The following is a 27,941-nucleotide window of genomic DNA, read 5'->3' as shown; positions in this document are numbered from 1 at the left end:
CTTTGGGTCCTCTCTTCCTGTCTCTCTGCCACACTCGCCCGCTGTCTCTCTCTCTCAGAATAAATCAACACTGAAAAAAAAGAAAATCAGAAACTTATTGTTATTAGATAATAGAGCAATAAAAATATTTTGGGGGGAAGGGAGAAAGGAAGGTTCAAAACACCTAAGCAGTGACCCAAGCAGCTTAATAAACCATTTGGCATGAAGCACCTCAGAATGTGCTAACGTGTTCAGAACACTTAATTCCATGTATCTGAGGGAGAATTGTCACATATTTTGATTCCTCAATTTGAAGTAATTTTGAGCTTTTTCTTCTTTTCCAAAAAAATGACCTTGATTTCCTGATTTTGGAATTACACATTTCTTAGTCTAGACCTTATAATACGTAACAAAGACAAACTGGCCACATACTGGTGTAACCGTTAAAGTTAGAACTGTCGATAATTAGGGTTAAATCCCTAAATTTAGAAAACTGACTCTCCTTCAGTGAGTACTGCTGTTTACTGAAAGGGAAAATATTGTTAGCATGGTGTAGCTGATAGGGTGGGTAAGCTCCAGCTGGTGGGTGCTCTCTGCTTCCTCAGTCTCCCTGGGTCACCCAGTCTGCCTTTAGGAAGCACTTCAGGTTAGTTAATTCCAGGCGGGGCACTCATACCATTGTTCCCAGTAAACTAGCAATATTAAACTTTGTAAACCAAGACCTTAGATGGTCCATGAAGTCCTTCCAAGTGTTGCTTTCTGTTTAACTCCCTATCCCAGGTCAAGCCAGCCCTACAGGCAGTCACTGGGGGTATATCCTCAGTTGTTTCATCTTCTTTTTTGTAAGTAAGGAAGAGAAATCTACTCTAATTAATTCAAATAAAAGGGGTGGGGACATGTAATAGTAAAGACCTCACAAAATCAAACATAGTCAGGCTTCATGGGAAATCAGACTATCACTGAAGCTATCAGGAACCAAGAAATCCATATTCTTCCTTTTTCTGTCTCACTGGGGCCAAGTGGTGTCTCCTCTTCCTTTCTCTTAGCCCATCTACTCCATTTTCCTCTTTCATGTAGCCAGCACATTAATGCACATGTTCCCAAAATAGCAGACAGCCTCCAAGTTTGTATGACCTAATCAGCATAGCTACCTTCAAGCTTTAGGTGTCTGATCAAAATATTTGAGAGGGGTAGGAGTGAGGGGAGAGAGACAGAATATGATGTGATACAGGGAGGCCAGTGGACTATTTTACCTCAGGTAGCTATCTTTGATCCATCAACCTTGGCCTTAGGGCTCCTGGATGTTAAAGATCAGTCTTACTCATCACAGCAAAGAAAATGGGAGATGACAAGTGAAGCAAACTGGAGATCAATGACATTTGAAAATAGTAACAATTACTACATTTTCATACTCCTTGACATTTTCTCTTTGTATGCGAGCTAGATTTTATGATATTCAGTTGGAGCTTCAACACTTTGTAGGAGCAATACTGGTATGAGAGAGATGATTTCTTCTCTGCCATGTGAGGATCTGGCAATATTGCTGCCATCTGCAAATGAGGAAGAGGGCTCTCACCAGATACCAGATCTGCTGGCACCTTGATCTTGGACTCCCCAGTCTCCAGAACTGTAAGAAATGAATGTTTGTTGTTCAAGTCACCTACTGTGTAGTATTTGTTGTAGTAGCCAAAATGAAGACAGGCAGATAAAATCTAAAAATGTTATTGAAATATTTTTCTCTTCATATTTGATCATTTTAACACTGCACTGAGTTGACTTGTAACTGTGAGTATGTTGCTTACACTCTAGGGACCTCGTTTCTTTTGAGTTACTATAATCTATAATAATGAAGTTCCAAATATATATTCAAACCCATCAAAAAGAAATTGCCTGATTGGATTTGAGAAAGGATTCTACCCCTCAGGCGTTTCACTTAGTTCATGTTTCTATGATGATGTTATTCACCTCTAACTTTCTTTATGAAATATTCTTATAATAGAACATAGAATATCAGACCTGGAGGAAATACTAGAAATTATGTAGTCCAACTCCCTCATTAATTTATACCATAATTTACCCTTCTAATTATTGATATAAAACACTATTGAGGTAACAAAAAGGAATAAGAAAAATCTGGGACTACATAAAATGAAGCACTTTTTAGAGAGGAAACAAAACTCAAATGAGGCCTCACCTTTATCAATAAAGCTTTGTTCATTTACCCCATAATTATTACCTGATAGATTTTTAAAATATGTATTATCTGAATCACAGTATTCACAGATATGAAATAAGAAGTGACCATGTTTATGGTTTCTATTATAGGAAAAACAACTTTTAAGTGATTCTCCTATATTCATAATTAGTTGTGGCTCAAAAATATAAATAGACATTAAATACATCACTAATGTTGAGATTTTCTGTGGAGACAAATTTGAAAAACTTCCTTTAGTCTTATAATTAAGTTTTGAACAGTATGCTATTTGATAACAAAAAGCTTATTTCTATATTTATTAATATTTGCAATGCCGTGATGGACAAGGCGCCGTCTCAGCTATAAGAAACATGTGTTCTGAAGTCCTCAAGCTAAAGTCCTTAGGCCCAAACATTTCAGTTTTGTTCATGCTTTAATGACCACACACCTTTCAGAACTGGAAGGAGTCTTTCAACATAGAGATGGAAAGGACAGACAGCAGGCTATTTTTAGTTGCCAAGAATAACACATTCTAGCCAATACATTTTTTTACATGGTAGTGTGAGCCAAGTCCAAGGGTGTCATTAAAGTATCCCTTAAAATGTGGAGCAAAGATTGTTTCTAAAAAGCATTCATAGGGGGCTCCTAGGTCCCTTGGTTGGTTGAGCATCTGACTTTGGCTCAGGTCATGATCTCATTGTTTGTGGGTTCGAGGCCATAGCTGTCATCTGTGCTGACAGCTCAGAGCCTGGAGTCTGATTTGGATTCTGTGTCTCCCTCTCTCTCTTTGCCTCTCCTCTGCTTGTGCATGCTCTCTCTCTCTTTCTCTCTCTCTCTCTCTCAAAATAAATAAACATTTTTGGGGCGCCTGGGTGGCTCAGTCGGTTAAGCGTCCGACTTCGGCTCAGGTCATGATCTCACGCTCTGTGAGTTCCAGCCCCACGTCACGCTCTGTGCTGACAGCTCAGAGCCTGGAGCCTGCTTCAGATTCTGTGTCTCCCTCTCTTTCTGGCCCTCCCCTGTTCATGCTCTGTCTCTCTCTGTCTCAAAAATAAATAAACGTTAAAAAAAATTGTTTTTAAATAAATAAATTAACATTTTTAAAAAAGTCTTACAGAGCTCTCTCAACCTTTGCAGGTTGGGGGATTAAAAAAACATAAAATAAAAAGCATTCACAAAGTCCAATTCTTTTTTCTTTTTTTATGTTTATTTATTTTTGTGAGAGACAGAGACAGAGACAGAGGATCCAAAGCAGGCTCCAAGCTGTCAGCGCAGAGCCCAATGTGGGACTTGAACCCACAAACCATGAGATCATGACCTGAGCAGGATTCTGATGCTTAATCGATTGAGCCACCCAGGTGCCCCCACAAAGTCGAATTCTTAAATAGTAAAAAAATTTAAAAATCTAAACATTTTAAGAATTCTTGCTTATTCCTTTGAGAATCTGTTTCACTGGAGTTAAATAATTCTCAGGTCAGAACAATACAGCCATTTCCTCCATTTTTGGCTCTCTGTCGATTTCAACATTAGATTTTGCTCTATTTCCTCTGCTGTGAGTTTGAATTTCTAGGCAATAAAGATAACAAGATAGGAAGCAGTGTGACTTCTCCTTTCCACCTATATTTAAAAGGTAGGAGGTGGCTAGAAACTTGCTTAAAGAGCCCACTAGTTGCCAAAAATGTTTGCAAATTGTTTCAGTTAATCTTTTTTATTGGTCATAGGTAGGTCTATTATCTCCATTTTAGAGAGAAGGACACTGTGGGTCAGAGAAGCTAAGTAATTTTCCTAAGGTCATATGGCTAATAGTAAGACTGGAAGAGGACTCTGAATCTGAACAGAAACAGAGATAGAGTGAGATAAACATCTCATTTGGTGAGCCACTCACCCTCATCTCTCTTCATGGCTCTTCTGCACAGACAGTAGAAGTAGTAATAGCTTTGGCTGCCCTGGGCCTCTGTGCAGAATTTAGATGCCATCCCATAGAAGCTTTAAACTTCTAATATTTTTTAGAGAAACTTAACAGAAGACCATAGGGGAAGGGAAGAAAAAAGAAGTTCAAACAGAGAGGGAGGCAAACCATAAGAGACTCTTAAATACAAAGAACAAACTAAGGGTTGATGGGGGTGGGGGCTTGGGGAGCAGGGAAATAGGTGAGGGTCATTGAGGAGGGCACTTGTTGGGATGAACACTGGGTATTGTATGTAAGTGATAAATCATGGGAATCTACTCCTGAAGCCAAGACTACACTGTATACACTATATGTTAGCTAATGTGACAAAAATTATATTTTAATTAATTAATTAATTTTTGAGAGAAAGAGTGTGCAAGTGAGTGAGGGGCGGGGGGTGGAGGGGGAGAGGGAGAGAGAATCCCATGAGGGGCCAGAGAGAGAGAGAGAGAAAGAGGGGGAGAGAGAAGTGGGGCTCACCCAAAGTGAGGCTCAAGTTCACCCAATGCAGGGCTCGAGTTCACCCAATGAGGGGCTTGAACTCACAAACCACAAGATCATGCCCTGAGCTGAAATCAGAGGTTTAACCGAGTGAGCCACCCTTGTGGCCCTGAAGTTTTAAATTTCTGAAATAAAGGCCATAACCTGCCAAGTATATTTGTAGTAAGATGCCTTAAACATTGAAGGTATAATATTGAATTGCTTCCTTTATTAGCAGTTTTGTAGTGAAAATTCTCCATGAGGAGTCAGTATAGCTCACCATGCATGGTGATGTGGGACACCTGTACCAGAGCTTTCTCTTCTGGTGGCCTCAAGCCTTACAGGCTTATTTTTTGTGCTTTCAAATCTTTCCTCACTTGATTCTTTCAACTTACAGGCAATTCATTTCTTAAAACTCAGAATTGGCTTTCCAAAGTGGTGTGAAATTTAGATGCTAATTATGTTTTATTTAATTTGATGTGTGAGTTAAGGGGTTAAAATAAGCCACTAACTACTTTCTCAAAAGATACAATAAATCTCTCAGATTGAAGAGCAAAATAGAATAAATTGTAATCAGAATAGTGTATGATATTGGGGTGCCTGGCTGGCTCAGTTGGTAAAGCATGAAACTCTTGATCTCCAAGTTGTGAGTTTGAGCCCCATGTTGGGTGTAGAGTTTACTTAAAAAAATTAGTGTATGACAAGTGTGATGTTTCAAAGGGGCACATACACCCCAATATTTGTAGCAGCGCTATCAACAATAGCCAAAATATGGTAAGAGCCCAAGTGTCCATCGACAGATGAATGGATAAAGAACATGTAGTATATATAAGCAATGGAGTATTACTCAGCAATCAAAAAGAATGAAATTTTGCCATTTGCAACAACGTGGATGGAACTAGAGTGTATTATGCTAAGTGAAATTAAGGAAAAACAACTGTATGACTTCACTCACGTGGAATTTAAGATACAAAACAGATGAATAGAAGGGAAGAGAAGCAAAAATAATATAAAAACAGGGAGGGGGATAATACATAAGAGACGCTTAAATATAGAGAACAAACTGAGGGTTGCTGGATAGGTTGGGGATGGGGGGATGGGCTAAATGGGCAAGGGGCATTAAGGAGGATACTTGTTGGGATGAGTACTGGGTGTTATGTGTAGGGGATGAATCACTGGATTCTACTCCTGAAATCATTATTGCACTGTATGCCAACTAACTTGGATATAAATTAAAAATAGAAAAAAACAAAAAGAAAAAAGTGTATGATACCTTTTCATGCAAGAAAAATGAATGATTTGTAAGAACTCTCCTGAGAAATTAGGTTCAGAGACAGGCTCAATCCTCGATTCCTCCCCTTCTCCCTACTTCTTCATCCACAAGACAAACAAAGCAGGTATTTTGCAATACACAATTTAAAGTGAAGCTATAATTATCACCTAGTAATCTCTCATCATAGAATTCCTAACATCTCCACACCATCCTGCTTTGATAATTCTCTGCTCAAAGTAAATGGCTGCAGTATCAACTGTTGAATGTCAATTATCAACGTAGATTACATAATAGAATAACAAAACAAAAAATTGCTGCCTAACAAACAAAGCCTTTGATCTCTCATTTGGCCACTTGTGCCAAATGCCTGTATGTCATCTGCAGATAACGAGCAGTGCTGACGTGTCTCAGACAGGAACATTTGGGAATGGCCTCCAGGCCTAAATCCAGCAGAACCAGTCTCCTGTTCTCAACTACCTACAGAAAAATCTGCACCTTCATGATTTTCTTGGGACAACTCCCCCTTCTAGACCATGTTATGGCTTCCTGGGACTCCCAGGAAACAGCTTGTGCAAACAGCTTGGAGCACACATCAGAGCCTGCGGTGTCCCCATTAGGTTCTTTGGTTGGTCTAATAATTAAATTGACAGGACAGATGAACAGGAGAGGGATTTAATTTCAAACATTAAGGAGCCCATAAGAATATGATACTCCCTGAAGTGACCAAGGCAGGTAAACTTTATACTTTTTAAGCAAAGGAATAATTATTTGCGAAGAACTGACAAAAGGATTTGGGCTTGGGGTGTCAAATAAATGAGGGGCAATATATAGCCTTCTTGGCCCTGAATTCTCTGTCTCTGGTGATAAGGATGCTTTCTACCCTTCAGGTGCAGGGAGGGTAGCCTTCACTGGAGTTTTTATTTCCTACTTTCAGGGGGACAAAGGGTCCTTCCTGTACCAGCTGTTTCTTAAGTAAATTTAGTTCAAAATAATCAATATGTTGGGGCACCTAGGTGGCTCAGTCTGGTAAGCGTCCGACTCTTGATTTCAGCTCAGGTCATGGTCTCACAGTTTGTGAGTTCGAGCCCCCATCGGACATTGTAGAGGCCGTGCAGAGCCTGCCTGGGATTCTCTCTCTTTCCCTTTCTTTCCGTTCCTCCCTCACTTGTGTATTATAAAAAAAATACAATAAAGTTTAAAAAAATAATATGTCAAAGTGGCGGTGTGGGGCGACCCACACTGACTCTCACCATTCCTTCTCATTGGCTGACTACCTCGTGGCACTGCTTTCCCGTACAGCCCACGTGTACGTTGCTTCCCATTCCTCCCTGCCTCTCCTCCATCTCACTGCCCTGGGTTTCTACCTACCACATAAAGCAAGAACACTTAGTCTCCTTTACATTTTGTTGTCTAGTAAATTGGGCTTACATATAAGCCCACTATATGAACCAGAAAAAATAAAATTCTGGAAGTATGTAAGGTACAAAAGCAAGTGGCTCTAGGAATAACTGATAAAAACCCATTTTTATGCTAATATCTTCAAATTGCATACATAATAAATCATTGTTACAATATGAATTTTGGAGGCATTCTAGTGCTTGGATGTAAATTTCATCTTTCAGAGTCCTGAGATTCTTTGTTATATCCTAGTTAATTAAGAATTTATTGAAAATCATGTATATGTGCAGCACTATGTAAAGCTTTGGAAATGCTAAAAAGGGCCCAAGACACCTTCTTTGTCCTCATAATATAGTTAGAACAGGGAGACAATATAGAAGTACTGATTTGTGTGGCCTAAAGTGCCTCAGAGAAGTGAGGAAATTGTTGATGGTCTCAAGGATCTTGGAAAATTTCAAGATGGAGATGTAAGGGTTCTGCATCCAATTCCAACGTGGAAGAGGGGTTTCCCCACACCAACAGGCAATTCTTGGGCACCAGCTGCGCTACAATTCAATTCAATGCTGACACTATCTATTCTGAGACAGCATCAGATTCCACAGATTAAAAGCTCAGTCTTGCAAGACTGCCTCCCACCCCCTTTAGACATGAGTTGCAGGCCCAAATTGTCACCTGTGTTTCTGACGGGCCGACTACAGATCGGAGAGGTTCCAGAGCCCAGGGAAACATTTTGCTTACCAGATTAGTGGTTTATTATAAAATGATGAAACTCAGATGGAAGAGATGCATAGGGCAAGACATGGGGAAAGGGGAAAGGTTAAGGAGCTTCCATGCCCCCTCTGGGTGTGCTGTTTTCCCAGTACCTCCATGGGTTCACCAACATGGAGGTTCTCTGAACCCCATCTTTTCGGGTTTTTATGGAGGCTTCATTAGGCATGATTGATTATATCACTGGCCATTTACTCAATCTCCAGACCCTCTCCCCTCCACAGAGGCAGGGTCGGGGAACTGAAAGTTCCAACTCTCTAATCACAAGGTTGCTCTCCTGGCAACCTGCCCCCATTCTTCAGTGCTTTCCAAAAGTCACCTCATTAATATAAGACATCTTTATTGTTTTCATCACTTAGGAAATTCCCAGGGTTTGAGGATCTGTGTAACAGAAACAGGGATGAGGGCCAAATATACATCTCTAGTGATAAATCACAACATGACAAGATGAAACTTTTGAATGGTATTTTTAAAAAATATTTATTTTGAGAGAGAGAGAGAGAGAGAGAGAGAGAGAGAACAAGCAGGGGAGGTGCAGAGAGAGAATCCCAGGCAGGCTCTGTGCTGCCAGTTCAGAGCCCTCTGTGAGGCTTGAATTCATGAACCTTGAAATCATGACCTGAACTGAAATCAAGAATTGGACACTTGGGGCACCTGGCTCAGTCGGTTAAGCCTCCGACTTCAGCTCAGGTCATGATTTCACAGTTTGCAGGTTCAAGCCCCGTGTTGGGCTCTGTGCTGACTGCTTGGAGCCTGGAGCCTGCTTCAGGTTCTCTGTTTCTTTCTCTGTCTCTCTCTGCCTCTCCTCCACTTGTGTGCTGTCTCTCTCTCTCTCACAAATAAAAATAAACATTTAAAACAAAAGAATTGGACACTCAACTGACTGAGCCACCCTGGTGCCCCACTGAATGGCATTGTTAAGGATGGATAATATCTGAATGGGTAGAGAGGAGAAAGAAAGGTGCTTCTGGAGGCACTCACTATCCCTGCATTCTTTTTAACACCCCAGGGCGTTATAGACTGCTTGAATCTTACCAGTGAAACACACATTCATCTATAATATAAAAAAATTAATGGTTTGACAATTTTCTCAAAACAACAACAAACAAAACAAAGCTGAGTCTAAACCTCAAATCTGAGGGTGCCTGGCTGGCTCAGTAGGTAGAGCATGTGATTTTTATCTCAGAGTTGTGAGTTCGAGCCCCATGTCAGGTGTAGAGATTACATAAAAATAAAATCTTTAATAAATAATAAAATAAACTTCAAATCTGTGTCTTCAAACAGATTCTCAAAAAGGCCCTCTCAATTTTGTTGATAAAAATAAGCACTCTTGATGAAGGGTCCCTTACTGATAACTTAGATGTTTAAGAGTAGGTAAATTAATAACTGTGTATGGTGACAGATGGCAACTATACTTATTGTGGTGAGCATTTATCTGTGTACATAAAGGTTGAATCACTATGTCATATACCTGAATCTAACGTAACATATGTCAACTATACTTTGATTAAAAATTTTGTTTGTTATTTTATGTTAAGTAGCCTCCACGCCCAGCATGGAGCCCAATGTGGGGCTTGAACTCATGATCCTGAGATCAAGATCTGAGCTGAGATCAAGAGTGCGATGCTTAACCCACTGAGCCACCCAGCCACCCCTCAATTAAAAATTTTTTAAAAAGAAAAGAAATTCATGCATATTAAATAGAATAGTCAGAATATAGGATTATTTATACAAGAGTGAAAATAGATAATACTTCACTTTAATATTGAATTATGGGATATCCTGGAAATAAGTGACTTAATCTCATTGACAAATGATTATCTAGGCCCATATTTAACATTCAAGTATGTGACTTTTAAAGTGTTGTTGATCTGGGAGTAAAATTCAAGAATTTAATTTTACTTGAGGACAGTTTGTTAGTTGAGAACTCCCAATTCAGCATAAAAACTCCTACTTAAATTTAAATAATTGAATTCAATATAATTGTTAAACTTAAAGAGAAATTTATGAAGGAAAGGAAGATAGATAATTAGGAAAAATTCCTAAAGAAAAACCCTTGTTAAGGGGACAGATTATGTTCTCATCTGTTAGCCACAAATTTCTCCTCTCTCTTTCTTTGAGTGATACTAAAATTTCAAAAATTCAGTATATGAAATACATACTGGTGAGCCAATATGATGAACAAATTTGCTTCAAAATATTCCAGGAGAAAAAAAGTTGGGAGAAGAGCAGACAGGAGGAACAATGAGAGGTGACAGGTCATCAAGCTTCATTATGCCTTCTCTCCTATGTATTTGTAATTTTTATAATATGAATTATTTTATAAAATCCATGTATTTTCAGTAGATGACAATTGATGAATTAAATCTTAAAAAAAAATTTTAAAAATGTTTATTTTTGAGAGAGAGGGAGAGAAAGCACAAGTGGGGGACGGGCAGAGAGAGGGGGACAGAGGCTCCTAAGCAGGCTGACAGAAGAGAGCCAGATGTGGGGCTCAAACTCACGAACTGTGAGATCATGACCTGAGTCAAAGTTGGATTAACCAACTGAGCCACCCAGGTGCCCAATGGCAGGAATTAAATCTAAAGTTTTTTCCTCTTTTTCAAGGTGTTTATAAATATACATTGTCAAAAAGAAAACCATAGACCAAGGGACACCTGGTGTCTCTGTTCAAGTGTCCAACTTTGGCTCAGGTCGTGATCTCACGGTTTGTGAGTTCAAGCCCCACGTCAGGCTCTGTGCTGGCAGCTCAGAGCCTGGAGCCTGCTTTGGATTCTGTGTCTTCCTCTCTCTCTGTTCCTCTCCTGCTCATGCTCTGTCTCTGTCTCTCAAAAATAAATAAACATTAAAACAACAACAACAAAAACACACCACAGACCCAAAATGGAGTCATATATTATACTAGGCCACATCAACAAACTGGGGCATAATACTTAGCCTAATTGTAACCTTCCCAGAAATGCAGTCTTAACCAGTCAGTCAGGAAAGTCAGTCAGGAATTTTCTGATCGGCACCAGGGAGGTAATCTGTCACATGGGCTCTCTCCATACCCCAAAGGAAGATGAGGTAATCTGTATAATAAGATCCCCCCCCCCTTCCCCATAAGGAAAAGTGACCTTGCCTGAAACAATCATTTCTTTTTTTTTTGGCTTGATAACTTCCTTGCCCCACCCTCATTCCTATAAAAACCTTCCTTTTTGTACAGCTCTTCAGAGCTCCTTTGTACTTGTTAGATGGGATGCTGCCTGATTTATGAATCACTTAAGAAAGCCAATTAGATCTTCACATTTACTCAATTGGATTTTTGTTTTTAATGCATCAATTATTTCATTTCAGCTAACTGTATTGTTATTAGGGGTGAATAAGGCAGAGGAGGGGTTAGACTAGTCAGGAGTGATGGGGCAGAGTTGTTGGATATATGTAAGGAAAACAAACACCTGAGGAAGTTTACAAGATTTAGTAACCGCTTAAATAAAGAAAGTAGGGGGACATCTGGGTGGTTCAGTCAGTTAAGCATCTGACTCTTGGTTTCGGCTCAGGTCATGATCTCTCGGTTTGTGAGATCAAGCCCTGTGTCAAGCTCTGCGTTGACAGTATGGAACCTACTTGGGATTCTCTATCTGCCCCTCCCCCACTTACTCTCTATCTCACTCTCTCAAAAATAAACATTTAAAAAAAAAAAAGAATAAGGTAGGAGTTGAGTTTCTTAAACTGAGTGGATGATGACAGTACCACTGACTCCTCAGGCTATAAGGGAAAGGTAGGAGTCAGAAGGGATAAAGAAAGCTATAAAGAGAGTTGTTTGGCTGGGCTGATTTTGAGGCATCTAACAGATATTCTGCTCCAGGAACATGTTTCAGTTTTTTACCTTGAATTAAAATACCCCAATCCTTTTGATAGGTACTACATCTTGGTATTTTCAGAGGTAGTCTTCCTTTAAATGGGTTTGTCTGCATAGTCTCCTATGGGCAGCCTCAGGAAGATTCTGGAACCTCCTTGGCTAGCATCATGTTGCTGAGAAAATGTTTTCAGGATTAAGAAATTAAACAGTTAATTTATGTTTAATCTCAAAAACACACATAAGAACTACCAAATCTTAAGCACCCGGGTAATAGGTAGTGGGGTGCTTGACAATGATTCATTATCATTTCCTCCCAGCTCAGTGAAAATTGCTGTCTCCTCATTGTGGTTTGAGTAATTTGACCAAAGTTTAATTACTAAACACAGGCAAAGTCCAAATAAAACTTCATGTTTTTATTCCTTGTTCTTTTGCTTTATTTTTTTTTAAATAAATCTCCATAGCATTTATGAAATAATAACAACATATCTGAACCAGTAGCATGTTCCTGCGGGTAGTGTTTCTCAGCTGAGCTCCAGGTAACAGAGACCAGAACCAGAGCTCCCTCCCTTTCCTATTGTACCTTCACCAGGTTCTTTCATTAATGGAGTATTGTCTCTGCTTCTTTCTTTTCAGTTCACTGGTCCATAGCTTCCAAGTTAAACAAAGAAATTTCAGTAGATCATTTTTACATATGTATTTATGTATGTTAGCTTCCTCTTCACTGCATTCCAGGACAAATTTCTACCACTAACCAGGCACCTTTTCTGTGAGATTTTTGTGAATATTTGGCTTGTTATTATTGGATAAAACACAAAATGTGACTTCAGATTAATTTCCTTTTTTAGTCTTTATCCAATTTTCCACAAACTACTTCACTCCTAACTTAAAGGGATCACTCCTAAAATAAAGATAGTCTTTTTTCTTTTTTTTTTTTTTTTAGCCTTTGCATTTGTTTTGCCTCAGGTACTTTTGAGACTGCTGGCTAAGGGTTCAATCAAATTTAAGGAAGATTAGATTGTTTTGAGGTTGGACAATTCTGTTCTCAAACTTGCTTTGAGATTTTATCATCTGATTGACCACATGAAAGAATTTAATGAGAAAAGAGCTAGGACTCTCAATCAGGCTAACAATTGATCTAGTGTCATGGTACAGAGAGGTGAGCATGACCTTTAACACGTAGTAAATCTGCTCAAGTGTAAACTTGGCCTAATTTGATGTGTTGGGCTCTGACCAATCAACAACATTTTTCTTTGGGGATTGGTTTACGCAAAAGTGAGAAAAGAAATTAGAAGAAGGGAAGAGAGACCTCAACTTTCATACACCTAAGGAAACAGAATACAATAAGGTTTTGGCGAGTGAAAGCCTACAGGTGACAGTATTTGGGATAAAGTTGGAATGACAGGCCTGGGAAGGGCAATGTAACGGGGTTCCTGCATGTCAAGAAGAAGCCTGAAGAAGAGGATCTCTGGTAGGAAGGGGTTCTTCAAGGGAGAAAATGGGTCCTCAAAGATCAGTGTTACCTACAATTTTACCTAGGCTAGGTCCTAAAACACTCATTATCTTTGGCTTAAATCATACCAATTTAAGATCTGCATTACTCCACTGACATTTGAGTCAATAAAGTAAAATATTCAGGAAACAAAATGCAGAGTAGATTATATTACACTTTTTTACTTGATGCCTTAACTTTTAAGAACCAAGATACTGGAATGCTTGAAGGTAAACTTAAAAAAGTGTTTTTAATGTTTATTTATTTTTCAGAGAGAGAGACAGAGTGCGAGCAGGGGAGAGGCTGAGAAAGAGGGAGACACAGAATCTGAAGCAGGCTCTCAGGCTCCGAGCTGTCAGCACAGAACCCCATGCTGGGCTTGAACTCACAAACCCCAAGATCATGACCTGAGCCGAAGTCAGATGCTTAACGGAATGAGCCACCCAGGTGCCCCTTGAAGGTAAACTTTTAAAGGAGAAATGCAAATGGTGTGGGGGTAAATGAACATTTTCATACATGATTTACTCTAAGGTATTAGCCGATCAAACAAGTATTTCTTGGGGCACTGTGCTGACAGCTCAGAGCCTGGAACCTACTCCAGATTCTGTATATGTCTCTCTCCCTCTGCCCCTCCCCTGCTCCACTCCGTCTCTTTCTCAAAAATAAATACACATTAAAACACACACACACACACACACACACACACACACACACAGACAAATATTTCTTGAGTAAACAAGGTGGGTATATGGATCACACTCCATGTTAATTCTTGCCTCAATAATAATTCTGTGCTAATGATCTTTTTTTTTTTTTTTGTAAATGCTTACAAGTCATCTATTTAATTGTGCTATTGACCTTTGTCCAGGGTAGTATTAAAATCATACATCTTTGTATTGATCCTCTATTAATTTTGTTCTCTTCACACTCTCTTGATCTATCTGCTCTTAATATGTCATTTTATTTAAAGATCTGATTTTAAAGCAAGTAATTTCTTCTTTTCAAACACCATTTGAAAATTATCTGAGGAGTATGTTTTTTAATTCAAATTCAGGAAAATTAGATTTATTGCAAAACTGATAACATTTTGAAAATGGAATGATATCTTTTGGAAACTGAGAATTTTAATTTTGAACTTGCTGACATATGAACCAATAAAAATGTTCCTAGAAACATCCATGGTGCTAAAATATCATTTAAAAAAGTTATACATAATTTTCATGCAAATATATAAAGAAGATGTATCAAAATTTCATCAACTCATTAATTAATGAGGGAACCAGTAAGAGAGTAAGATCAATTCAAAGGATAATTTGAATAACAAATTCTTATCAATAAATATCAGTATTATATTGCTAAATATATACACACATGTAGTCAGGAATGTTGAAATGATTTGATCAATAAATACAAAACTGGTTAATATCCCATAGGCAATAAAGTAGAATGTTTGCTTTTTCCATGGTCATCTACCATAGACTTTACCAAGGCTGAACATCTGGGAAACAGATGCCCTACAACATTCTTCCTTCAGTAACATTTCACGAAATGTGTTTAAGATAGATCACAATGACAAAGGACAAATATGCGTAGTTTGAAGAAAGCCTGTAGCCTAGGCTTCGTAGGCTTCCAGACTATGAAGTACTCTACTAGGAGAATGTCTTTCCTTATCCTTGAAAATCACTCAGCATCCCCCTTTCCCGAACCTTTTCTTTGTCCCATTCCTACTGCATTTTGTAAGAATGTAGGCTTGCTTTTTTGGTTCAATTAAGGTGTTAAGTAGTACACTTACATTTCTTGTATTACATTTCTTAGAAAATATATTTTTGGCTTATCAAGAGCCTTCATTGCCTTAATGCAAAGAAGTTACAAGTGCAGAGATTTCAGGCAGGATGGAAAGTGGGGAGGCAGCTAAGTTTTGTCTTTTGTTCAACAAATATTTCCTGAGAATCTAGTAAGGGCAACACACTGTATTAGGGGCCATGAAAGAAATCAGTTGCACAAGACTTGGTCCTTCCTTTCACAGTTTGGAAAGTGAAAAAAAAAAAAAAATCTACACAAATAACTATAATGTAAAACATGTCCTTCAACATTGTGAATTTTTTAAAGTTTTTATATATTGTTTTTAGTAACCTGTACACCCAACATGGGGCTTGAGCTCATAACTCCTAGATCAAGAGTCGCACATTCCACTGACTAAGCTAGCCAGGCCCCCCATATGAATTTTTTTAATAATAGAAATGATGGGTAATCAATGGAGAAAATTGTGAACAAAAGAAAAGTAGAAAAACATTATCCAGAGTTCTACCACCCAAACATAACCATTATTAATATTTTAGAGGAATTTATTTTAGTTCATTTTTTTTTGATGGTCACCTTTTACCTTTCTTTTTCCTTTTTTTAAAAAATTGTTTTGCCTACTTGCCATCTTACAAATACAATTTTATATCTTCTAAAAAAATTAGTATTATATTTTAAGTTCTTTGCATGGTTTCACAGATATCTGTTAGTTTTGTGTTTATCCCATAGCTTATATTTTGAGAACTGCTTCTCTCTTGCTCTGAGTGATTAGGGTTGGCCAAGCAGAGTAACCCACTTCTCAGGAAATATAGACTGGTCTAGGAATGAGCTTGTGACCTGTCTAAGCAGGACCAACACTGTTTTGGCAGATTGATATGAATGCTCAGAGAGAGAGAGGTATCTGAACTATCAGGGCCCATATTCCCCAGCACATGCAGAAATTCTACCTAAATAAACCTAGTAAGGAAAGGGACAGGGCGGGGGGAGAGAGAAGGACAGAGGATGACAGATCAGAGAACACTGTTTGAGCATCTGGATATTGGCATACTAAAGCTAGCCAGGAACTGGAACTTGTTGTGAGCAAAAATATTCTCCTTATTTGTTTAAAATAAGTGAGGTGGGGTTTCTGCCACTTGCCACCAAAAAATTCTGACAATATACATGTGATTATGTAGTCTTAACCATCATTCAAAAAATATCTGGTTTCTATGCAAAGACTTTATTTCCAGCAAGGGTAATAAATGTGGCCAAAACAGAAAAGGTTCCATACTAGGGCTTGTGAAGTGTTCTCCCATTTTATTTCCATATTCTCCTTTACTCCCTCCCTCCCTTCCTTTTATTCTCTTTCCGTGTTTATTCTCACTAAACAAACATTTATTTATTGATTATTTTTTGTATACTAGCCACAGTGCTAAGTGCTGAATATACAACAGTGAATAAAACACACTTGGTCCCTGACTTCTTGGAGTTTATGAACTCATAGACTTCCTTTTTCTTGTATTGTGTGACATCGTACAGGACAGCATTGGCACTGTAGTGTTGTTCCATGTTCTATTTTCAGGCAGAAATGAAACTGCTTTTTTTTAACAGCATATCATAGTAATATGTTAGTGCTATTTGAAAAAATCTCTTGTGATCCTGAGATAACTACAAAATAACTATATAGATATTGACTGGTATAACTCAAATAATAACTAGAAGCCTTTGAAAGTGACAAATGCTATATATATGATGCTATATAATCTGTTGACTTGTTTGCCTTTGAAATATACGAGCCTTAAGTTGTCCTTGTTTTTTGACTAGACACCAAATTAATATATATATATATATATGTACAATAGTAATAAAATCAGTGCACAGAGAAATGCCACAGGTACATTATGTCTGGTGGGTGGAAATAAGTAAAATGAATGTCATTTATAGAAGATTTCCCCAAGTTTTTTGCATTTGCCCCTAGAACAATATATAATTCTTTCAAAATGTTTTGACTAAAATAAAAGGTGTTAACCTCCCCTGATAAAAACTCTTGTAATATTTTTAGAATGAAATAGATAAAAGCATGTGAATAAGATGATGATAAATGTATTTGGAAGAAGCAAACTTTGGAACTGAATCCATCACAGAAAAGTTCTCCTGGAAGTGAAGGTAGACCACCTCTCCCACACAAGAGTGCAGCAGGCTTTAGAGCGGGTTTGGCTTTCCTGCCAGGAGGCTGCACTTCCCAAAGTGCTCAGGGATACAGCTTCTCGGCATTCCAGGCAAGATCTCTGTACAATGATAGCAGAGACATGTGGGGAGGAAGGTTCGGAGGTGGTTCTAACTTCGCAGAAACTGACTTCCTTCATCATGTCAGGAGAAGGATGGTGGTTCTGATAATTGGGCTTAGCTCGGCAACAGAAGTGCATGGCTCAGGTGTGTGTCCTGTCACTATGTCCTCTCTGGAAGGGATGGCCATCAAAGCCACCCTCTAAAGGGTCAGTGGGGTATAGCCCAGATTCTGAACCAAGGGTGAAGGCTGTCCTGTCTAGACACAGCACATTAATTATATTAAAAAAAATTTTTTTATGTTTATTTTTGAGAGAGAGAGACAGAGAGGGAATAAGGGACAGTCAGAGAGAAGGAGAGACACAGAATTTGAAGCAGGCTCCAGGCTCCAAGCTGTCAGCACAGAGCCTGACACAGGGCTCGAACCCACGAACTGTGAGATCATGACCCAAGCCGAAGTCAGATGCTTAACCGGCTGAGCCACCCAGGCGCCCCTAATTATTTTTAAATAGATGAAAGCCAATCTTGTCTTATGTTTCAAATCTGACACTGATGATTTTCCACATTAGAATCATATTATATATTTATGTATTTATTTTTTTAAGTAGGCTCCACACCATGGAACCCAATGTGGGGCCTGAACTCATGATCCTGAGATCAAGACCTGAACTGAGATCTAGAGTTGGATACTTAACAGACTGAGCCACCCAGGTGCCCCAAGTCGGAGAGCTTTAAAAGTCTTGATGTCCAGGCTGTACCCCTGACCTATTCAGTCATAATCTTTGGGGGTAGAACCTGGGCATCAAAAGTTTTAAAAATTACCTTGGATGATTCCAATTGTCCAAGTGGTAACAATTAGCTTTTCTTTTTTAAGCCTATTGGCTTTGATTACTTTAGAAATGTTGACCAAAGAAATAGTCTTGTTATAAAGTGGCACTTGCTTGGAGGATTCCAGGGAGAAGAACAATCATGGGGATCCTTATGAAGATCTCATTATATCATTTTTATTCCTCTTGTTGTTATATTTGTCCTATATTCTCACTTTTCACTCTTAGGACTTGCTTTCATGCGGCCACTGGATCACTCTCTGTGTGTGTGTGTGTGTGTGTGTGTGTGTGTGTGTGTGTGTGTAAACAGAACAAATTAATTTGGGGGATAGTGCTACCTTTACTTGCCTTAGGTTGTTTTGTTTTTCCAACAAAACAGGATAAAATGGGAGGTCCAAAATTTGAACTGGGACCACAGTTGTTCCCAGAGACCCATGCTTTTCCACCAACCAGTGAGGGGAAGAGAGTGAAAAGAGTGTTGAGATCACCTTGCCAACCAGGAGCTTTCTGACAGAAATGCAAAGTAGGAGGTGCCTAGGTGGCTCAGTTAGTTAAGCTTCTAACTCTTGATTTTGGCTCAGGTCATGATTTCAAGGTTTTTGGTTCAAGTCCCATGTTGGGCTCTGTGTTGACAGCATGGAGCCTGCTTGGGATTCTGTTTCCCTCTCTACCTGCCCTGAGTACTCTCTCTGTCTCTGTCTCTCTCTCAAAAATAAATGAATAAACTTAAAAGAAAAGAAATGCAAAGTAGGTTAAGTTACTAAAGGGGCTTTATTCCACCCCCTATACTAGGAATTAGGAAAAGTTTCTTACTGTACCTTAAGACTGTCCTGATAATGCCATTACCTTCAAACACTCTCAAAAGAGGACACCTGGGTGGCTCAGTAGGTTAAAACCTCCATGACTTTGGCTCAAGCTCAGGCTCAGGTCATGATCTCCCAGTCCGTGGATTTGAACCCCTCATCCGGCTCTGTGCTGACAGCTCAGAGCCTGGAGCCTGCTTCAGATTCTGTATCTCCCTCTCTCTCTGCCCCTCTCCCCTCATGCTCTGTCTCCCTCAAAAGTAAATAAACATTTAACAAAAAACACCTTCAAAAGAGGAGCTAGTTAAAAGCAAAGTATTTATCACCAATCAACTAAAGATAATTCCTTTAAAGATTCTACTTCAGAGCCAGCAGGCCTTTAATCCAACATTCCCTTGCTTCCAACTCCACTCCTTGCCCAATACACACATGGATGTTACAAAAAATTCACATAGTCTTTTTAAAAAAATGTTTATTTATTTATTTGGGGGGGGGCATGGGTGGGGGGAGGAGCAGAAAGAGAAGGAGAGAGAATCCCAGGCAGGCTCCAAGCTGTCAGTGTGGAGCCCAACTCGGGGCTCAGTCTTAGGAAACATAAGATCACAACCTGAGTGGACATTAAGAGTTGGACACTTAACTGACTGAACCCCAGGAACCCCAAACATTCACATATTCAAACTAAATATTTGTAATTATGATTTAGAGAGTCCATGGAAGTTCAGTTAACTATCATTGACTTTCATTCTTTTCATGGGACTTTTAAAAAGTTTATTGATTGATTGATTATTTTTTTAGTTATCTCTACACTCAACATGGAGCTTGAACTTACAGCCCAAGATCAAGGGTCACATGCTCTTTCAACTGAGCCAGCCAGGTGCCCCTCCATGGGACTTCTTTGTTTCAGTGTAGAGTAAAAGAGGAAACCTGGATTTTCATAGTAGAGAAATCTAGATTTGAATCTCTGCCACTTACTCTATGGCCAATTTTTTTAACTTTTCAGTGCCTCAGTTTCTTTGTCTATAAAATAGGTAGAGTTACTGTAGGAATAGTACAAATATATGTGATGTTTTTGGTATATGGTATGAAATCAGTATTTAATATTGAAGTTTTAATTATTTTTTTAAGTTTATTTATTTATTTTGAGACCAAGAAAGCGTGAGTGGAGGAGGGGCAGGGAGAGAGAAGGAGAGAGAGAATCCCAAGCAGGCTCTGCACTGTCAGCTGGGAGCCTGATTCAGGGGTGGAACCCATGAACCATAAGATCATGACCTGAGCCAAAGTTAGAAGCTTAACCCACTGAGCCACCCAGGCGCCCCAAAATTTTAATTATATTTGTTTGTTTTTTTTTAATTTTTAACATTTATTTTTTTGAGAGGAAGACAGATTGCAACTGGGGGAGGAGCAGAGAGAGGGGAGACACAATCTGAAGCAGGCTCCAGGCTCTGAGCTGTCCCCACAGAGCCTGATGCAGGGCTAGAACCCACGAGCTGTGGGATCATGACCTGAGTCAAAGTCCGATGCTTAACCGACTGAGCCACCCAGGTTCTCCTAATCATGTTTTTTAAAGGAATCTCTACACCTGATGTGGGGCTCGAGCTCATGACCTTGAAGTCAGGAGTCAGTTGCTCTAGCAACTGAGCCACCCAGGCACCTCCGTTTTGTGTTTTATTTTTGTTTTTTTTTTTTAAGTGTGAGGGTTTTTCTCTATCGTGCATTCTCCAGTAATAACTTGTGACCACTGAGTTCTCATCCTTGACTGTAAAGTCCATGAAACCAGGAACTCTATCATTTAATCTACTGCCTGGAATAGAGAAGGTCATCAATAAATATTTGCTGAATGCATATATGTTTCTCTTGTACAATATGCTCAAAATGTCATGTGAGCAAATGCCTTTACTATGACATAAGAGAACTTCAGGACACATTTTAGTGATGAATGAAGTAAATTGTAAAAACAATTCTCATGTTACTCTCTTGAAAACATTAACTTGTTGTTCCCCATTTTGTTCTGTTCTTCTTTTTTAGTGCTACAGCATAGGGTTGTGGGTGTGGGCTCTGCAACCACAGAGCAACACTCCCTGGTTTCAAATCCAGACTACATTACTGAGTAGCTGTGCAGAAATAAATTAACCATTGTGTTTCTCAATTTTCTCATGTGTAGAATGGTTATAATAGTAACACCTATCTCACAGAGCTCTTTGTTGATGGTTAAATGAGCTAATACTTGAATGTACTTAGAATAGCGCCTGGCACACACTACGAGTGTTAGCTCTTCTAGCTCCTTCCCTGGGCCAGCCTATGCTAGTTATCCTATCATCCTATTCTGAGATCTAGGATGAATGGTCTCTCTTGTGGCCTTCTGGTTTCTGGAGAAGCGGGCAAAGTCCTGGCTTTGCTTTCATTCACCAGATTTGCCCTCCAGTTTTGATTCTGTTCTTTCTGCAGCCATGTGACTGGCATGTGGGCAGCACATCCAGAGCTCTGGGTGCTGGAATCGCTCTCCGACACTTCCTGGTTATGAGCAGTTTCCCGGTGGTGAGTTTCCTGTCAGGAAGCGATCTCTCTGTCCTCTCCTGCCTATCTCCTTCCCGGAGCTCTTCTCTCCTAAATTAGTATATTCTATATCCTGTCCTATGATTTCTCCTGAAAGTCTTTTGCTCTTCACAACTCCCTCTCCCCAAGTTCTCAAGCCACCTAGCCTGATCTAGATGATATATCTGTATCCCTTCTCCACTTTCCTTTCCCAAGTCACTGCCCCTCCCTCCAGGGACACAGTGTAGTCCCCTCTGGGGAATGTTCTCTTCGAGTCTCAGACACGTCTGTGGGTGTATGCAAGGTATTTGAATGTTGCCTAGAATAAGAAAAGATCACCCACCTCCCTGACTGCAAAAAACAATAATAATAGTAAAATGAGGACAACCCAGGGCTCTTGAATAGCAGAACCAATTTCCAGAGCCTCCATACCTAGTAGTGCCTAGCGCTTAGTAGGGCCTCCATAAAGGTGTGTGGAACACTGAACTGGCTCAGCCTCCAGGCCAGGCCACAGTCTGGAAAGGACAGCCTTCTAGCGCTCTTGACTTCACTTAATTCTGGGGATCAGGCCCCACCCTGTTTGGTTAACTTGACCTGTACCTGTGAGAAACTGCAAATATTTCACTGTAGGTTCCTACCATATCTGAGGAAATGTTTATTTCCTGTCCACTGCTAGCATAATCCAGCAATATTAAAAAAAAAAAATAGGGTAGCTCGAGACAGCCATGAAAAGAAGGAAAAAAATGAGTGGTCACTTGCTCACCAGAAAGCAAACACATAAAAAGAAGGAAGAAAATGTGGTTATTGCTAACAAGTGGCACAAACTCCCAGTTCCTTCTTTTATGCTTCTGTCCATAGGCAGCTGTCTCCCGTGCCCTTCTCTTACTGGGCGTCTCTCTCACATGACCATCACTGACTGATGTGACTCTGGGCTCTCTGAGACAGAAACACCAGGAAGGTGATTTGCTTCTGGCCTTCCCTCTAGACTCCCCCACATCAAAAGGCCCATGTCTGCTAAGTCTGAGACTGGGAGGGGAAGAGATTGAAATGTTCTCCCCTTCTGTACAGATTCCTCATTCAACCTGGCTGATTTTTTTTTTTTTTTTTTTTTTTTTTTGGAGAGAGATAAGGAGAGCGAGGATGGGGAATGGGTTGAGAGAATTTGAGAGAAAAAGATAAGGAAAAGGAGAGGGAGGGAAAGTGGGAGTTACATCATATCTGTGCATCTGACTTTTAGAATTTTTAAGAGCAAATTTTTGTGTGTCCTCCTTAGAATTCCATACGATGTGAAATTTGAGACAAGATGTATATAAAGTGTATATTTGGAAGGTCATACGATGAAGATCAAAGGTTATTTAAATGAGGGGTGGGAGTTGTCTCTTGGTGGTTACTAAATCTCTACTGTGTATTTTTAGAGCTTTCATTGAATCTTAAGATAAGGTGAGGAAAACAGGATTTCTTAAGTATTGATAAGTGGCAATTTAACAATCTTTGTGATAACCATCAAAAAGTTTCCTTGAACAAAGTTATCTTGCTAAGAGTTTTCAAACTGTGCCCTTGGGTGTTAAGGGAGAGGGAACTGAATGGTGGGGTTGGCATCGGGGTGTCTGAGGCATGCTGCCCACTGGCAAGGATTCGGTGCACCTCTTACAAGTCTTCATTCGTGATACCCAAGGTGGGAGCATTTATACCACAGAAAGCAGTATTTATACCTCCAAATCAGTGTTTCTCAGAGAGCCCCTTGTTAAACGTTTACCAGCACACCCCTGCTTTTATTTGTATTTGTAGATAATGTCTGTAAAATACAGCTTTTGAAAAAGTGTTTGGCCTGAAGCAAGTTTGAACATGATGCCTCAGTTGGGGTTTTCTCTTCCTTTCTGAGTAAAATGCATAGTGAATATTATCCACATTTTCCTCAACTTGTGCTAGGGTTAAGTCCTGATAAAGCCATCAGAAGTCAAAAGTACATATAGTGCACCCGATCTACTGAGCATCACAGTTTAGCCACACCTACCTTAACCGTGCTCAGAACACTTAGATTGGCTTACAGATGGGCAAAATCCTGTAACACAAAGCCTATTTGATAACGAAACAGTTGACTGTATGATGAAATTTATTGAATACTGTGCTGAAGGTGAACACCAGAATGGTTGTATGGGTGCAGAGTGGTTCTGTACAAGTGTCCATTGTTTACCCCCTCCCCCACCGATGGATGGCGGGGCCAACTGGGAGCTGGGGCTGCCGCTGCCCAGCGTCACGAGGGTCACAGGAGAGTCGCGTGCTGCATATCCTTAGACCAGGAAGAGATTGAAATCAAAATTGGAAGTTCGGTTTCTACTGAACCATGCACCATGCATGGTAAAGTAAAAAAACCATTAAGTCAAACCACTGTAAGCTGGGGGCCATCTGTAATTTGAAGAACTATTAATCATTTTATTATTTTTATACCACTTTTTTTCAGAGATCGCAGTGATTTTATTTTGCTAAAACTATAGCAGTTATATGACATACCTTGAGCTTTCTAATAAATCTGCATAAAATGACTGCATCAGTTACTTAAAAATGTTTTAAGATAAATCAAAAGAAAGAAAGATCTTTGGTTGTGGGCTTGGGGTTTAGTAAATGTAGCCTTTATTGGGTTAGTCAGCTGAGTAAATTACAGAAATGGATGTGTTCCAGAAAATTGCCACTCCTTTATGTTTTATGTGCCAGGGAGCAGTATTAATATTTCTTTAAGTTCTGATTGACATTTTTGTTCTTTTTGGATTATGGTATTGGAATACTGTATTGATTTCTTCCCCACTACTTTTGACTTCCTGGCTGTTTTTTCCTTGCATGTTTTGTTTTTTTTTTTTTTTTTTTTTTTGTAGTGGCACTTTTTGTAAAGTGGCACTTTACTTTTTGTAAACTTGCACTTTGAGAACTTTGATGGTCAAGCCCATGAACAAGAAACGTTGGTGATTTAAGCCTTAGATCACTCTCCTCAGGTCTCCCCCACTCCTCTCAGTGCTCCTTTCTCAGGCTTTGTTGGGTCAGATTTCGGGTCACTATTCAGGCTATTTTTTTGGTCTCTTATCCCAGGAGGCTAGCTGGCTTAAGGGATGGAAGATGCCAAGATCTGAGTTGAGCTTAAGGGAAGGGAGGGAACTCATTTTGAGTTAAGCCTAAACCATGTGCTTGGTCTATAATCAGAGAGCTTGGCCTTGGGGTTTTAGGTGTATGGTTCTTTGACTTCCTTTTCTCATCACTTTTAAACTTCTTCCCCAGGGCCTGTGGAGAGAAGATGTGGTTGTACCATGCAGAAACTGGGTACTTTGGAGTCCTTTGGCTTCATAGCATGCCCATTATTCCAATGAGGGTCTCCAGTTGTGGTTGTCTGGTTTTGAACTGCTGTTACCTGCCCTCAACCTCTCCGTGGCCAGGCTTAATGAAGAGCATCTTTTTCTGATGTATACAAAGGTACCCTTAAGGCTTGTTTTCTGATCTAATAGCAAATCCTGTGTAAGCTAGCAACAGTGACGATCCCATTGGGTATACAGATTCTGACCCTGTGTCCCAGTTTCCTAGGACTGAAAAACAATCAAAAGAGTTATTTTGAGTGCTCACTTCGGCAGCACATACACTAAAATTGGACTGATACAGAGAGAGTTAGCATGATTAGTGCTTGCCAGTGGCTGGGATGGGGGTGGGTGAAATGGGCAAAGGGAGTCAAAAAGTACAAACTTCCCATTATAAAATAAATAAGTTGGGGATGTAATGTACAGCATGGTGACTAGAGCTAATAATACTGTATTGCATATTTAAAAGTTGTTCACAAATTAAATCTTAAAAATTCTCATCATAAGAAAAAAAATTCTGTAACTATGGATGGTGTTGGATGTTAACCTGACTTCTGTGATCATTTTGCAGTATATACAAATATCCAATCATTATGTTGTACACTTGAAACTAAGATAATGTTGTATGTCATTTATACCTTAATCATAAAAAAAAAAAAAAGAGAATTACTTTGACAGGGGAAGATAAGTCAGTCCTTGGTCATGCAAATAAGACTTTTGCTCTTCCCTGAAAATGGAGTTCTTCTGCTGGAAGCCTTTTGTGCATCTCACACATATGGCCTCCTCCTCCTCCTAATTTGCCAGACTTGTCTGGATCTGTTTGAATTGAAGTAGCAGACCCAGTTTGAGTGCATTGCCAGAGGCCCCTCAGGCTTCTGCAAGGCCTGCCCCACCAGTTTGACAAACATGCTCAGGCATACTTGAACTCCACCATGGACAATAGATTTCCCACTATACAAATAAAGCAGGGGAGCAGGAAAAGAAATGGTGGTCAAGGAAGGAGAATGAAAGGGCATGACCTGGTGCTGCTGCCTGCCTTATGTCCTCTTTTGATTTGCATTTTGGTGGTTAATTCGGCAATAAAAATTGCTGTACACCCACTTGCCTGCCTTTCTTCTCTCCACATCTTAGACCATAAACTCTTTAGGGGTCTGGCTCCTTCCTGGCTTAGGTGTAGTGTTTACCAAAAATGCTTAGGAAACTTTTTTGACAATTAAAAAAAAATTTTTTTTTTTCCTACACAAGGAGGAGTGACCAAAAATGAACTTCGATGTGAAACTGAAGCAAACAAAAAAGCTTTCACTTTGCTTTGAACTGAGGACTTTGTTAAAGGAGCAAGGCTCTTTCTGCATTGATATAATTCTACTGCAGCCAGTTTCACCAGGTCTGTCCAATGACTGTCGTAAGGCCTGGATCAGCTGTGCTGTGTATACAACATGGCATCACTAATTCTCGCTGCTAGCTTCGGCTCAGACACAATGGAAAACAACTCCCCAAAGTTAGATTTAATCATCTTGATTGATTTTTCTTAAGTTCCAATCTTTGCAAGAAACAATGAATGTACAGCCAAACTCACTCTCCTTGTATCTTGTATTTCTGGGTTTGGTAGTGAAATATCATATAGATAATATAATATCAATACATACATACAGATAATACATACATATGTACAAATAATATAAATTTGTTTTGTGTGATTTTTAAAAAAGATTTTATTTACTTTATTTTTTTTAAGTTTATTTATTTGGGGGGGGAGGGGCAGAGAGAGGAGAGAGAGAATTACAAGCCCATTGTGGGGCTCGAATCCACGAACCATGAGATCATGACCTGAGCCAAAATCAAGAGTCAGATGCTAACTGCAATGCTGACTGAGCCACCCAGCTGCTGCTTTAAAATTTTATTTATTTTTATTTTTTATTTTTCTAAAGTTTTTAATATTTACTTTTGAGAGAGAGAGAGAGAGAGAGAGAATCCAAAGCAGGCTCCAGGGTTTGAGCCATCCACCCAGAGCCTACTGTGGGTCTTGAACTCACAAACCTGGAGATCATGACCTGAGCCGAAGTCGGACACCCAACTGACTGAGCCACACAGGGTTCCCTAAGATTTTATTTTTAAGTAATGTCTACACCCACCGTAGGGCTTGGACTACAGTCCTGAGATCCAGAGTCACATGCTCTACCGACTGTGCCAGCCAGGCGCCCCCAGTGTTTCTTTAAAAGTAGCCAGATATGGGGCGCCTGGGTGGCGCAGTCGGTTAAGCGTCCAACTTCAGCCAGGTCACGATCTCGCGGTCCGTGAGTTCGAGCCCCGCGTCGGGCTCTGGGCTGATGGCTCAGAGCCTGGAGCCTGTTTCCGATTCTGTGTCTCCCTCTCTTTCTGCCCCTCCCCCGTTCATGCTCTGTCTCTCTCTGTCCCAAAAATAAATAAAAAACGTTGAAAAAAAAAAAAGTAGCAGATAAGTGCATGGAATTAATACAAATAGTATCATTTCAAATCTTGTTGAAGGTTATAAATGAAGATTCTGGTCTCAGAATCTCTTACCAACAAAGATGTTGGGGGAGGAAAAAAACCTTTCCTCAACAACAAAATAAATTCGGGTGGCCTCAACCTCTCATTATCCACATTGATCAATCTTCTGATTACTTCTGCATTTTTATAAAAAATGGTTGTGAATGGGGCTGTGTTGTCCTATCACCAGCCTTGTTTACAAAAGGACGTTTTAAGAGTGAAGGGCTGAGTGGCAGAACCCTGTATCCTCTTATGTAGGGAAACGGTCCATGAGTTTTGGCTGAGCCTCAGGTAACTTTCATCTCCCCCCCTTCCCTTGCAGTTCTAGGCGTAGCCCTGCGACCAAGTTCTGGCCAAGTGGAAGGGAGACCTCTTCCAGGAGCTTCCTGCTGCTTGGAATTTTAGAACATGAGCACATGATTATGCTCGCCTGAACAGCAAGACAAAGGAACTTGGGTCCCTAAAACCATACACCACTATATTAGTTCTGTCCTTCCC

The 27,941-nt window shown here is 39.7% G+C and overlaps 1 long non-coding RNA gene across 1 annotated transcript; it reads left to right on the top strand.

Moving 5' to 3' along the window:
* Positions 1 to 45: 45 nt before the first annotated feature.
* Positions 46 to 26,035, top strand: LOC147578559 (uncharacterized). The gene is made up of 3 exons (XR_015255339.1): positions 46 to 1,608; positions 13,643 to 13,830; positions 24,865 to 26,035. It is a non-coding gene; the product is annotated as an uncharacterized LOC147578559 (long non-coding RNA).
* Positions 26,036 to 27,941: the final 1,906 nt, after the last annotated feature.

The sequence above is a fragment of the Puma concolor genome, chromosome C1, assembly GCF_028749965.1.
Source record: "Puma concolor isolate L17-30 chromosome C1, mPumCon1.1.hap2, whole genome shotgun sequence".
Classification (NCBI taxonomy): domain Eukaryota; kingdom Metazoa; phylum Chordata; class Mammalia; order Carnivora; family Felidae; genus Puma; species Puma concolor.
Note: the sequence above shows the minus strand (reverse complement) of the source record. Positions and strands in the feature narration are given on the sequence as shown.